This window comes from Ailuropoda melanoleuca, chromosome 7, assembly GCF_002007445.2.
Source record: "Ailuropoda melanoleuca isolate Jingjing chromosome 7, ASM200744v2, whole genome shotgun sequence".
In the NCBI taxonomy this organism is placed as follows: Eukaryota; Metazoa; Chordata; class Mammalia; order Carnivora; family Ursidae; genus Ailuropoda; species Ailuropoda melanoleuca.
In genome coordinates this window covers 16,162,402-16,175,154 of record NC_048224.1, presented here as the reverse complement: position 1 = coordinate 16,175,154, position 12,753 = coordinate 16,162,402, and positions in this window count along the sequence as shown.

Genomic DNA, 12,753 nt, shown 5'->3' with positions numbered 1-12,753 from the left:
CGCAGCCATCACCAAACAAGACAAATGGCAATGGGGTTACACACCTTTGTGGTAACATTCCTTTGATAAAGCACATCTAACCATCTAAAATGTAAGACCATTTTAGAGTGTATATAATAAAAATTAGGTAAATAAAAGTACATAATGTGCGACCTGATTTGCTTGATGAATATAAAATTGGTTGGTTTTTCTCAAAACTCCACTCCTCCTCTTCCAACTTCCCATTGCTACCAAGAACCAAGGTAAACATTTCTTGGTTGGCAACAGACATTTGTAGCCTGGCTTATGAATGACAGGCCTAATTAATTTATTTCTTCCTCATCTTGACCATCTCCAGTCTTCTAAACTGATGCCAAACTAATCTTTCTGAGACAAAGATCACATTATGCCCTTATTTCATTTAAATATTTTCATGGTTCCTAATGTCTCACATGTTCAAGTTTAAACTCATAAGCAAGGTGTAAAAAGATCCTCTATGCTCTGTCCCTTTCCATCTTCAACACTTTGTGTTCTAGCCCCAAAACTACTCACTCTTCCCAAACACAGGATTATTTGTGTTTGCATTACTGTTTCCTTCACTTGAACGGGCTCTGCCCATTGTCTCTGCAATTCAGAAGATTTAACTCATTTTTCAAAGCCAAATTCAAATGTCCTTTTCCATGACCTTGTCTGTCCTCATTTTCTCCCCATACTACACTTTAAACATACTTTTATTAGAGCCCACTATTCTGTATCTCAGTATTCTGTCTCATTTTTATATCTTTTGGCCTAACACAGTGCTAATTAAGTTCCCCTGGATTCCTTAATGTATCTGAGAATATAAATTTAAAGAGAATTACATTTGACCATCTTCTGTACAGGATCTTAGACAAGGCCAAACATCTCTGACATAAGATCCCAGAAGATTCATTAGAAAATTATGGTCATATTTTAAATTGCAGATTATGCGATCAGTATATTCGAAAAACAATAGTGGTTGCTTCCAACATGCCCCTGGATGTTACTATGGTTTTTCAGACATCACTCTAAAATTCGGGCTTTTTAAAGTTAAGCCAACTTAGTTCTGGTCCATTCCACAGCCCTTTACTGAAGAAGAATGTGTCCCAGTAGTATTAAAAACTATTGAACGACACCAAACTACATGTAAGGCAAATGCCCCCTTACATGTAAAAATCTCATATTTTCATGGTTCTGACCTTCACTTTCTTGCTATAAAAAGTGTTTCCAGGTATTCTTGGGTACTCAGAGAATAGCAAACACAAGCTTACAAGTAAGTACTTTCCCATCAGCCTGAACTTATGCCTGCTGGAATTATTACCAGGAACTATTATTTTCTGCCATATCTGAAATACTGAGATACTCAAGATACAGAAGCTACCCAGTTACTCAGCTGCAAAGTAGGAGAGTGTTTCTCTTTCCTTTGGGTTTCCGTCTGCTGGTGGAGGTTGCAAAGCTATGCTACTTATTTTACAGCAACTTGGGATATTGACTTCTAATCCCACAGTTTTCTTTGGGGTCCTCATGTAAATCAAGGGAGATTGGGTTTAGGGAATTGTTCTAAATGGGGAACGTTCTCTGCACTTGCCTCTCTTCTGCAATTGTGAAGGCTTTCACTTTCCTTCAAATTTACCTCCTCTCAGCACGAAACTTTCCAAGAGGCACTGAGGTCCTCCTGTGATTGTTTTCTACCAGCTTCACCCCACACACTGGCCAGGCCTGCCCAGGCAAGTCTGATTCTCACTTAGATTGAAGCTGCATTACTAGCTAAACACTTAAAATTCTGTTCCTGGCACATATTAGATGTTCAGTAATGATGTATCAAATAAATACATAAGAATGAAGTCAGATTGATGCATAATTCACCATCAATCAACAGGTTCCAGCTCTTGATTTCTTCCCTACAGCATTTTCCTTGGGTATTTCAGTGTTTTCTCAATGACCTCCAAACTCATCCCCTCTATCATAACCAGAAAGTGTTCTCTCCACAGGCATCCAGTGCCTCTATCAGTATTACACTCCTACTATTCCTGTGAATGGCCAGTTCAAGGTGGACCATGGCTCTCAGTTCATGAGATTCGAATGAGGCCAACCCAACCTCTAGCTCAGATGCATACATGATTCAAGCTTTGCCAATCAGAGTCATAAGCACTCAGAGATGATTCATAGTCATTTTTTTCAGAGTGAAGCCCAATGAGTCTCAGTGCTCTGAATTATGGCTGAAACTATTAGGAAAAAGACCCTTTGTTTCAATTGAGCTGCTAAGCTATAAGGATATAAACCTAGACTTACTGCTGGCTTCTTTTTCTAAGGCTTGAGAAAAGCCTGCCTGAGAAATAAAAATTGGAAAGCAAAGCTGAAAGATGGAGAGACACGGCTTCCCAACAGCATCAATGTGAGGCCTTTATCCAGTTGTTCTTACAGTCAGCATTATCCCTCCAAATTTTTCAGTTGTAAAACTAAATAAACTCCTTTTTTTTGTTGAAACCAATTTGAGTTCCTGAATTCAGTTTTTGTCACTTGCAACAAAAATACACCACCAATATGACAAAAAATCATTGCTCATGTTTTCTGAATTCTCTGAAAGATATTCTAATTAATGCCTTCCCTCTAGAATCAACATTCTGGGTTCTGCCCAACACTATTAGTCATATACTTTATTCGGACCACAAGTCAAAAAATTCAATATTAGTATATATATTTTTAAAATCCTAATAAGTCTAAAGTCAATGTGATCTTGACTACTTCTGGTGACTCCATGGTGGCAGGTTATATTTTTCAAAATTGGCCGCAGAAGTATTTCTGGTTCCACACGTGCTTCTAGCATTTTGCCACTCCCCATTCAGAGATTGATTCTATTTTCCTAACCCTGCACACTGGGCTGGACTTTGTGAATGCTCACATGAACAAAAAGCAGCAGATGTGATAATGCATGACTTCTAGAACTAGGTCATAAACAGCAATATATCTTTCCCTTCATTCTCTCTCTCACTCTCACTCTCCTTTTCTCCTTTTCTCTCACTCTCCTTGGAATCCTGCTACCATTTTATGAGGAAGATCAGGCCACTTAAAAAGGCGCTGTATGGGTGTTCTGACCAACAATCGGTAGTAAGTCCCCTGGCATCAATCATCTGAGTGACTAAGCCTTCAAATTATTTCCAGCCCCTATTCTCAATTCTTTCAGCTGAGGTTCCAGACATTACGGAGCAGAAACAAGCCATCCCATGACACCCAGTCTTAATTCCTGACTCATGAGAGAAAATGATCACTGTTGTTTTAAGCCACTATATTTTGGGATAATTTTTGTAAACAGCAATAGATAATGAATAGCCCCCCTCTATTAATAACTGTCTTAATTCACATGATTTTCCTGAGACTACTTTTATAGCTGTACTGGCTACCCTATATTTTCAGACACTTAACACAGCCCTCAATCCCCCAACTTTTACCAGACAGCTTCTTTTACTCTTTCTCTCCATAGATCTCATGCTATGAAAATGTATCTACTTAATAAGCTCCCATATACATACATCAGCTTGCTTTTATTTTTCTCATTAATCAGATATTCCATAACTTTGATCAGGATAAAATAATCAGAACTGCCACACTGCAATTCCAGTTAATACAATTCTAATCAAAAATCAAAGAAAATTGGAAATTTTAGATAGTGCAGCCTTATCAGAAATATTTTTAATATTAAACATGTGTGTATATATAGTCTCATTGAAAATCATTGTCATAGATGAAAAAAACACAAATAATCCTAAATTGAATGCTAACAGTAAAAGTGTTGTCATTAATAATACTTTTTACTTTAAGAACTAATTCAATGGAAACAATGAAGTTTTTAACCACCTCATATTTATTTGGAGCATATCAAGAGTAATCTTTAAAAAGTTGTCTAGGGGCGTCTGGGTGGCACAGCAGTTAAGTGTCTGCCTTCGGCTCAGGGCGTGATCTCGGCATTACGGGATCGAGCCCCACATCAGGCTCCTCCGCTATGAGCCTGCTTCTTCCTCTCCCACTGCCCCCTGCTTGTGTTCCCTCTCTCGCTGGCTGCCTCTCTCTCTGTCGAATGAATGAATAAATAAAATCTTAAATAAATAAATAAATAATTAAAAAGTTGTCTAATGTGAACCAGCAATAAGAAAGTATTGCCAAACTGACATTGCTTGGCACACTGTACTTTTATTTTGCCTACACACCACAATTTATTCCACCTTTTTGACGAAACAGCTAGTCAGCTCAGACAAACAACTAATAACTGAGTTTTAAAAAAATCTAATGGTTTTGTTTGCCTGGATAGAGCAGGTGTTTAAATAACTAATCCAGTAAAAATTGTCAATAGAGCATGAGTCTGAATTTCATTCTCTACTTGCCCTTTCCATGATTTTTTTTGAAGTGTTTTTACATTCAATCCTACTCAATAAATATTTATGTAACAGTGGAAAAGGTGCTGCAGATACAGAAAAATATAACCCAGCTGGAGTCCTTGCCTCAGGTAGTGCATAGCTTAGAGGGTAATACAGATGAGGAAAGGCTATCCCAAAGGATAGAGAAGAGCCACTTTGGCAGACTGCACAGATGGTCATAATAATTCCTCCCATCCTGGACCACTGCCCTCTGCAATCCTGCTGTCAGGAAGTGACATCAATTTCTCCATTACTTGAATCTGGGTTTGCTCATGTGACTTCCTTTAGCAGTTGAATATTTGCAACCATAATACAGGAAGAGAATTCAAAAGCGCTTATGACTTCTCCTAGATGTGATTACAACTCTGAAACCTCTATATGAATGAATCCAAGCTATTCTATGGTGGAGCAACATAGAGAAGAATCAAGGATTTAATAACCTGCCAGACATGTAAGTTAAGGTCACCTTAGACCATCCGGCCCCATTCAAGCTGCCAGATGACTTGGGTTGCATGAGTGACCGCAGGCAAGACAAATGATCCCAATACCACCCAACTTAGCCTGGCCCAAATTGCTGATCCACATGATTATAAGCAAACAAATGGTTGCTATTTCAAACCACTACAGTTTAGTGTGGTTTGTTCTTCAGTAACAATTAACACAACATCCATCTGCACCAGGGTGAAGGGATAGAAAGGGTTTAAAAAAATCCTTAAAACCTGTGTACTAAAGAAAGAGAAAATAAATGACAGGAAGAGGTGGCAGAAAAACTTAAATTCTGAGGGAGAAAAGAGACAGCTTTCTTTACAATACAGCAGATTTTGATTATGGCCATGATTCCAGATGGATAAAGCAGGAGGGTGCAGAAGCCAGCCTCTAAAATGGTCCCTTATGATCCTTGCTCCTTTTGACCCTATGTGACTCCAACAGAATATGGTAAAAAAATAAATAACAGGGTGCAACTTCTGAGGCCAGGTCAAGTCTTGCAGCTTCTATCCTGGTTTCTTGGATTGCTCACTCTGAGCAGAAGCCAGCCCATGCCGAGAGGATACCCAAGCAGCCTCACGGAGGGGCGCATGTAGAGAGAAACTAAGACCTCCCACCTACAACCAGCACCAACTGGCCAGTCATGTCAGGGTGCTACCTTGAAGTGAATCCTCTAGCTGAGGATTAAATACTTATTAAAATATAACTGTAGCCCCAGCCAACAGCGGACTGCAATCTCATGAAACTCCCTGAGCCAGAAACTTCCAAGCAAGCCAAAAGCAAATTTTTAACCCACAGAAACTATAAGAGATAGTGAATAAGGATTATTGTTATAAGCCACTACGTTGTGGGGTGATTTGTTATATAACCATAGTAACTAACACAAGGGATCTGGCCATTACATTGACAAGTCCTGAGAAGAGGAGGTGTATACAACAAAGAATCCCTTGTTCATCATACTCTCGCTTCAATTCTTAAAAAAAAAAAAAAAGATCACAGATCACTCTCTAGGAAATCCTCCCCAAAAGCTGGCATTCCTATTAATTCAACAGATAGAAATTAGCTATATGAATTATTTTTTAAATGATTTAATCACCAAGTCTAATGCACAATGTCTGCTTTCATTTATGAATAATTCAGCAAGTGTCAAGTAAGTAGTTGGGGGAGTAGAGAAGTTCTGGGACTCACATCTTCAACAGTGTTGTTGTGTCATTATAAGTCATTTCTGTTCTCTCCTATTGCTTAAAAGCTTTACATTTTAGAAGTAGCTTGTATGGGTAGAGTCTCTAAGGAATATAAAATTCTTATGACAATGATAACCATAATGTGATGTGATGAAATATCTTTCCCTAGAGTTTTTGAAAATCAAATAGGTTAATGTCAGAGAAAAGGGAAGTTCTATTTGAAGGCAGGGAATGTGGTGGGGGACCTTTCGAGGTCTGGCTGAGTCCAAATATTTCCCATAGAGTTTCCTGACATATGATTCCTAACTCTCAAATTTATCATCCTTGGCAAGGCAGTAAGGGCAAAAGCATGGGCCACGTGAACCAGAGAGTTATATCCTACTCTGACTTTGCCACTTTGTCTCAGCTCTGCCATTGTACTAGATTGTAGGATCTAGGTAAATAAGTTAATCAGCCTGCACTTCCGTTTTCTCACCTGTAAGCAAAATAATAACAGAGAAAAAATGCTCCTATCCTCTATCATTATGTGAGCATAAGATTAAGTACATACTTCACTATTTTATTTTAATCTAACCATGTAAAAATATCAATTCATTGGCTAGTCTTTTGGCTTAGAATCAAGGTCTTTCCTTTGAGATCTTAAAATTTTTTTAAGTGGAATGAAAATTCAAGTATAACAGCAAAGCAATCGTTAGAAAAGAACTTTTCTAGGGTTTTACTATTTTCCCCCAATTCTTCACAATAGCATCACTCACTCCTAATTTCGGTGATTTTTTTTTTCAACTGGCCTTTATTAAGTCAGTCTTTCCATCCAGTTTAGTTTTCATAGAAATAATCATCCTATTTCCACATTTCATTGGCTTATGCAGTCGTTAAAATAATTATATAACTATAGTAACAAGTTCAACTGGCATAAACATGCTTGGAAATTATACTTCTATAAACACACAACTAAACTATGGAGAGCAGAAATGTGCAAGCATTCCAGAAAGTAGCCCACTGTCATGAGTCCTAAAGATGCAGTACTTGTGAGTATCAGTCTGTACATGTTACAGAAGTGATAGAGAGCATCAGCTACCTCGCTAGGGAATGTACATCTGCTGAGAGCTTCTACCATGTCCAGTGTGGTCTGCAGACTCTGAGTGTGCATGTCACCTCTGGCCTTGCTAGCGTTGTGACTTTGGGCAGAGGCAATATCTCTCTGAATTCCAGTGTTCCTACTAATATAGTAGGGATGATGACAATACTGAGAAAAGTCATGTAAACTTGTGTCTTGGGGTTCCAGTCTATGTCTGCCATTTACCAAGTGTATAATCTAAAGGAAGTTATTTAATCTCTCCAAACCTGCTTTCTCACTTATAAAATGGCACTAAGAATGGTACCGACTTTGTAGGGTTGTTTTGAAGATTTGATTAGAAAACACACATAAAGCAATAAACTCAGCTATTGGTAATTTGTAAACACTAAATATTAGTTGCTATTGCTTTTGTTAGAATTGGGATAATTAAATTAGGAATGGATCTAAAGTATCTCATCAAGTTTCTAGTCCATAGCAGCCACTCAATAACTGGTAATATTAAATTCATATTGGTAAATGTTAACTTGATAATAGTTAAAGAGTAACTGTTATCACCATTCTTTTCATGAATGATATATTGTAGAAGCTTAGTAACTTAAGGGCACAAATTTCACCTTAGAAATAATCTTTACATTTAGGGGCGCCTGGGTGGCACAGCGGTTAAGCGTCTGCCTTCGGCTCAGGGCGTGATCCTGGCGTTATGGGATCAAGCCCCACATCAGGCTCTTTCGCTATGAGCCTGCTTCTTCCTCTCCCACTTCCCCTGCTTGTGTTCCCTCTCTCACTGGCTGTCTCTATCTCTGTCGAATAAATAAATAAAATCTTAAAAAAAAAAAGAAATAATCTTTACATTTAAAATACCAATTAAACTTTCTATTTTATACTGTAACCCAGCTAGAGAATTCATTTTACCACACACACACACACACACACACACACACACAAATAAATGTCACTATGTCTTACCAATTGAGAGACACACTTCATGTCGGATCATACTTAGCCCAGAAAGAATTCTAAACCCATTGGTGGGGGCACCTGGGTGGCTCAGTCGTTAAGCATCTGCCTTCGGCTCAGGGTGTGATCCCGGAGTCCTGGGATCAAGCCCCACATCAGGCTCCTCCGCTGAGAGCCTGCTTCTTCCTCTCCCACCCCCTGCCTGTGTTCCCTCTCTCACTGGCTATCTCTCTGTCAAATAAATACATAAAATCTTAAAAAAAAAAAAAACCCATTGGTGTGTTTCAATGCCCTTAATACAAAAAATTGTTCACTCTTTATTAAAAAATTTTAGAATTCTGTGTATGAATCTAATACATTTTACTGGTACATTATAATATCATCTGCAAGAGAGCTAACCATGCCTATCTATTGCCAGTTTATTTACAAGGAGTAACTACTACTCTAATGTTCTTTCTAAAATACGCAGTCCTATAAAATGGCTAATAAACATTTTGTTAAATTACTTTTGAAAACAGCAGCATAAAAAGACTCAGTGCATCTTTGTGCTTATGTTAGTTACAGCACCTCCACAAATGCTCATACACCTGGACCCACACACCACCACACCAAAGCAAAGAAAAGGAGTGCCTCGTCTGAATGCTTCCTGTGGGGTTACCAGAGCCCTTGGGGAAGAGGGGGGTCAAGCGTATTTTAGACAATGGCATCTCCTTAGCCTCAACTTTCAACAACAACCCCTAAAAAAAGAAAAAGAATCTAAATCGTCTCTGTAATTTTCTGGTGAGAGCTGAGAAGGCTCATTCACACGCAAGCTATTTGCCTTGCTGCTCTTTGCTGAGTATAAAATTGATCCATCTGTCCAACTTGTCTTATCATTTCTCATAAATCGCTTACATTCAAATTAGCCAATAGACACTACACCGAAAATCATTAGGCCCTGAAAGCAAAATATGTAATTAAGGTATGCCCTCCCCACCTCCTCTTCCACTGTGAAAGCACTCCACAGCATTTGGTGAAATTGTTGCTTTTAAGTTTGCTTTGTGAAGAAGGATTTGGTGACTCCTGACCCTCGAGGGTTGTTCTTTGACCCATCGCTTTTCTCCACCATCTGGCCTGTTTACTTGAAGCAAACGCCTTGGGTCAGAGGGCAGAGCAGACATGTGGAGGGACAGCTTTGTCATAAAAGCAATAAAGAATGAGTAGGCGCTTCAGAATATAGCACTGTGCATTTTGTTCAGCTGCTGAGCAGAATGAGGTAAGGTTAGTCATATGGCTAAAAACAAAATAAATAAAAAAATCAGTTACCACACAACCCAACAGACGGGTAAAATGCAAGATGCCTAAGTTCAAAATCTGAGTGCTGTTTCCTTTTCCATTTCTGGGAAAGTTACTTTTTATGCTTTACTGGGCACATTACTAAACAATATGTTACACCAGACACAAGGGGGAAAGTGGTTTATAGGCTAAATTAACCAGATTGATTATTCAGGAAGAGTGTTGATAGTCCAATAATCCCCAAGCAACAAAATTAGAGATAGATAGGATAGAATAAGGAACTAAAGATCAGGTAATCAATTTTTTCATATCCAGGGCCCATAGTATAATGGGATAATAATGATGATTTTATTCTTGATAAATTGAAGCTTTTTGAAAAGAACAACTCAGAAGTGAACACTGACATCAATTGTGTGCACTTACTTTGGACCCCTAGACAAGGAGTGCTGTGCAGTTACCCTTCGCCCCTTATTTTGGCATTTGTTCTAGACACTAAGGTATATCAAATAAGGCTTTAAAATCTTTAGCCCAGAAGCTCCCTACCAAAAACTTTAAGTTTCATTTATAAATAGGTACCTCTGGCTCCCTTTATATAGCTTCTCTGGATTCTGAAAGTCTTTCCTAAGTTTATTTCTTCTCTCTTCTCTCTAATTCACAAAGATTATAAATGATCTTTGATTGATTCAGATTGTTTTCCTGTTGCCACAGGACACATTTTTCTCCACAGTTCTAGAATGCACCAAGAGAAAAGTGCAGATGGAAAACCCAGTTGTGCTGGATTCTGGGTGCTGTTCTCACTTGCGTACCTTTGAAGAGTTCAGGAGAAAGACAATGCCCTGAAACAGGAACTCAAGAATGATTTGCGTTTATATCCATTCTTAATGTAAAGGGGGAAAATTGCTAGGAATCTTGAAATGAAAATGATTAAAGGGAAGAGTTAGTCAGCAAAAGAAAATGAAAAAGGAATTTTCCCCTCAGAAAAATAATAATATAACAAAGGAAAAAAGATTAAAGGAAACCTCCCTCTTCCAGTCTGATTGTCAGGGGATGGTTCTTCACGTTGCAAATACACTTTGATCCTGGAAACTCTGCATTTTCAGTCTTTGCCAAGTTGGTAAAAGGGATGTCCCTTGTGGAAGATTTTCTCATACGGAGCTTTTCAAAAAAAAAAAAAAATCACATATACCATGACTTCCATCCCTTGCAACATTTCTCTTGAAAATTCATGGCACAGAGCATAGCCATTCTCTTTCCAATTCCAGACTTTCTGTAAGAGCAGCTATTTGCCCAAGTTTGTCCTTGCCAGTTTCAGAACTGATCACACTATAGAAAATTTATAGATGGACATGGAGACCATACTAATGTGTCCACTTACAAGCAAAGAAGGGATTCCTAGGGTTGCTTGGAGGAAAAAGCCTTCTAGTGAAGTTTCCCCCATTCATATTTAATAAACTAGTTCATGCAAGAAAGAGCACAAAGCGCAGGGGCTTTGGAAACAGACAAACTAGGGCAGGTTTGTCTGTTTCCTACTAGCACCTGCATTTATTAGAGGGGGGACCCTGGGCAAAGTAGTCAATCACTTTGAGGCCCAATTTCCTTTTTGTAAAAGCAAAGATGGTAATTTCCACTTCTCGGGATTGTTGTTGAGGATGAATTGAGATAATGTGGGTCAAAATACCTAGCACAGTGCACTTAGCAAATGTTGTCTTCATTCTATATTAGCTTTATGAAAGAATTTGTGCCTGTTTAAATGAGGGCTAAAATCAAGTTTGTCCCTTGAGAAATGGCCTTTTCCTTAAGAAAGACAACCACAGGCACAAGACAATTAATTTTGCAAACTGTCCTTTGATCTCATGTCCTCATGGGATAGTTTGGGGTTTTTTTACCCCCAAATCCCTCACTTTCTAAGCAACTTCTCTATGGTTCTGAAAGCAGATGCATTACCAAAATTTCCCTTAAAGCACGTGTGATCCTTTCTATGCATTACTCTTCCTCAGGCAGTAACCACATTACTTTCCGAGGCCGAGGATGAAAAGAGGACACACATAGAGGGGACTAATGGGGTCTGAGAAAGCTGATAGGGAGCAAGAAGAGATGACCCCTAGCATCTTATTGGAGGAAGTAGGATTTGTGGTCGGAAAATAAAACAGAGTGGTGGAATTCTGAAGGCTGAAAACTTGATCACAAGCTCTATGATTCTGTATTAAGAAACCAAATATTTTAAAATCTGAGCTTTAATTAGACAAGGGAAAATGATAGGTCGATAGAAAATCATTGCACTTTAAAAACCATAGCACCTTCCTGATGATTCACAAACCATTATTCCTGCAACCTGTGTCAGGGCTTTACCAGGAGTTCAGGGCATCCTTCTGCGATCAGTTAGTGATCTCCCTGACACTGGCTCACACTTGTAGCATTCTGGAGTACCTGATTCCATGCTCACTACCTCAGTCCTGCTACAGTCATCAGAGCTGTGTCTAGCAGGAACGTGGACTTTAGGCTTGGTGTGATATACCAGCCTTTCTTCTTTCCAGCTGTGTGACTCTGGATAAGTTGCTTCCCCTTCCAAGCCTCATAAAACTGTGAAAATAATGTCTATATTATAGGGTTTTGTGAAAATGAGACGAAGCAACACAAAGTTCAGGCTTGGGGCCAGGAGGGCTGGCTCAGGGAATGATTGGAATGACCAGCACTTTATGTACCCAAGGTGACCCCTACCCTCTCACCTTAGTCCACTGACCTCATCCAAACTTGTGAATCTTGATTTTTCCCCAAAAAGTATTCTCAGTGCTTCTGTACATACGAACTCATTTAAGCCTAAAAAAACCTTACAAGGAAGAAAAAGTATGCCTTATGCTGTAACTGAAGAAACTGAGGGTGCCTGGGTGGCTCGGTAAGTTAAGTGTCTGCCTTCAGCCCAGGTCATGATCCCAGGGTCCTGGGATTGAGTCCCGCATCAGGCTTCCTGCTCAGCAGGGAGTCTGCTTCTCCCTCTCCCTCTAATCCCCAACCCCTGCTCCTGCTCTCTCTCACTCTCTCTCAAATAAATAAACAAATTCTCTTAAAAAAACACAAACAAAAACTGAAGAAACTGAGGCATGGAGTGGTGAAGTAATTTGCCCATGGTTTCACATAAAAAAAGACACTAAAGTTTGGAAAAGTATCTGGATCTATCTTCTAAGACTTATGTAAGATCAATTAAAATAACAATTTAAAAAACCCTTTATACGCCTTAGTGTGTAGCAAACTGAGAGACATACGTCAGAGTCAGACAGATGGATTACTGACAAAAAGCGAAACAGGAGGAGATAACTCAAATACAAGAAATAGGCTAACTTATGCATCCCTCTTACATTTACCATCC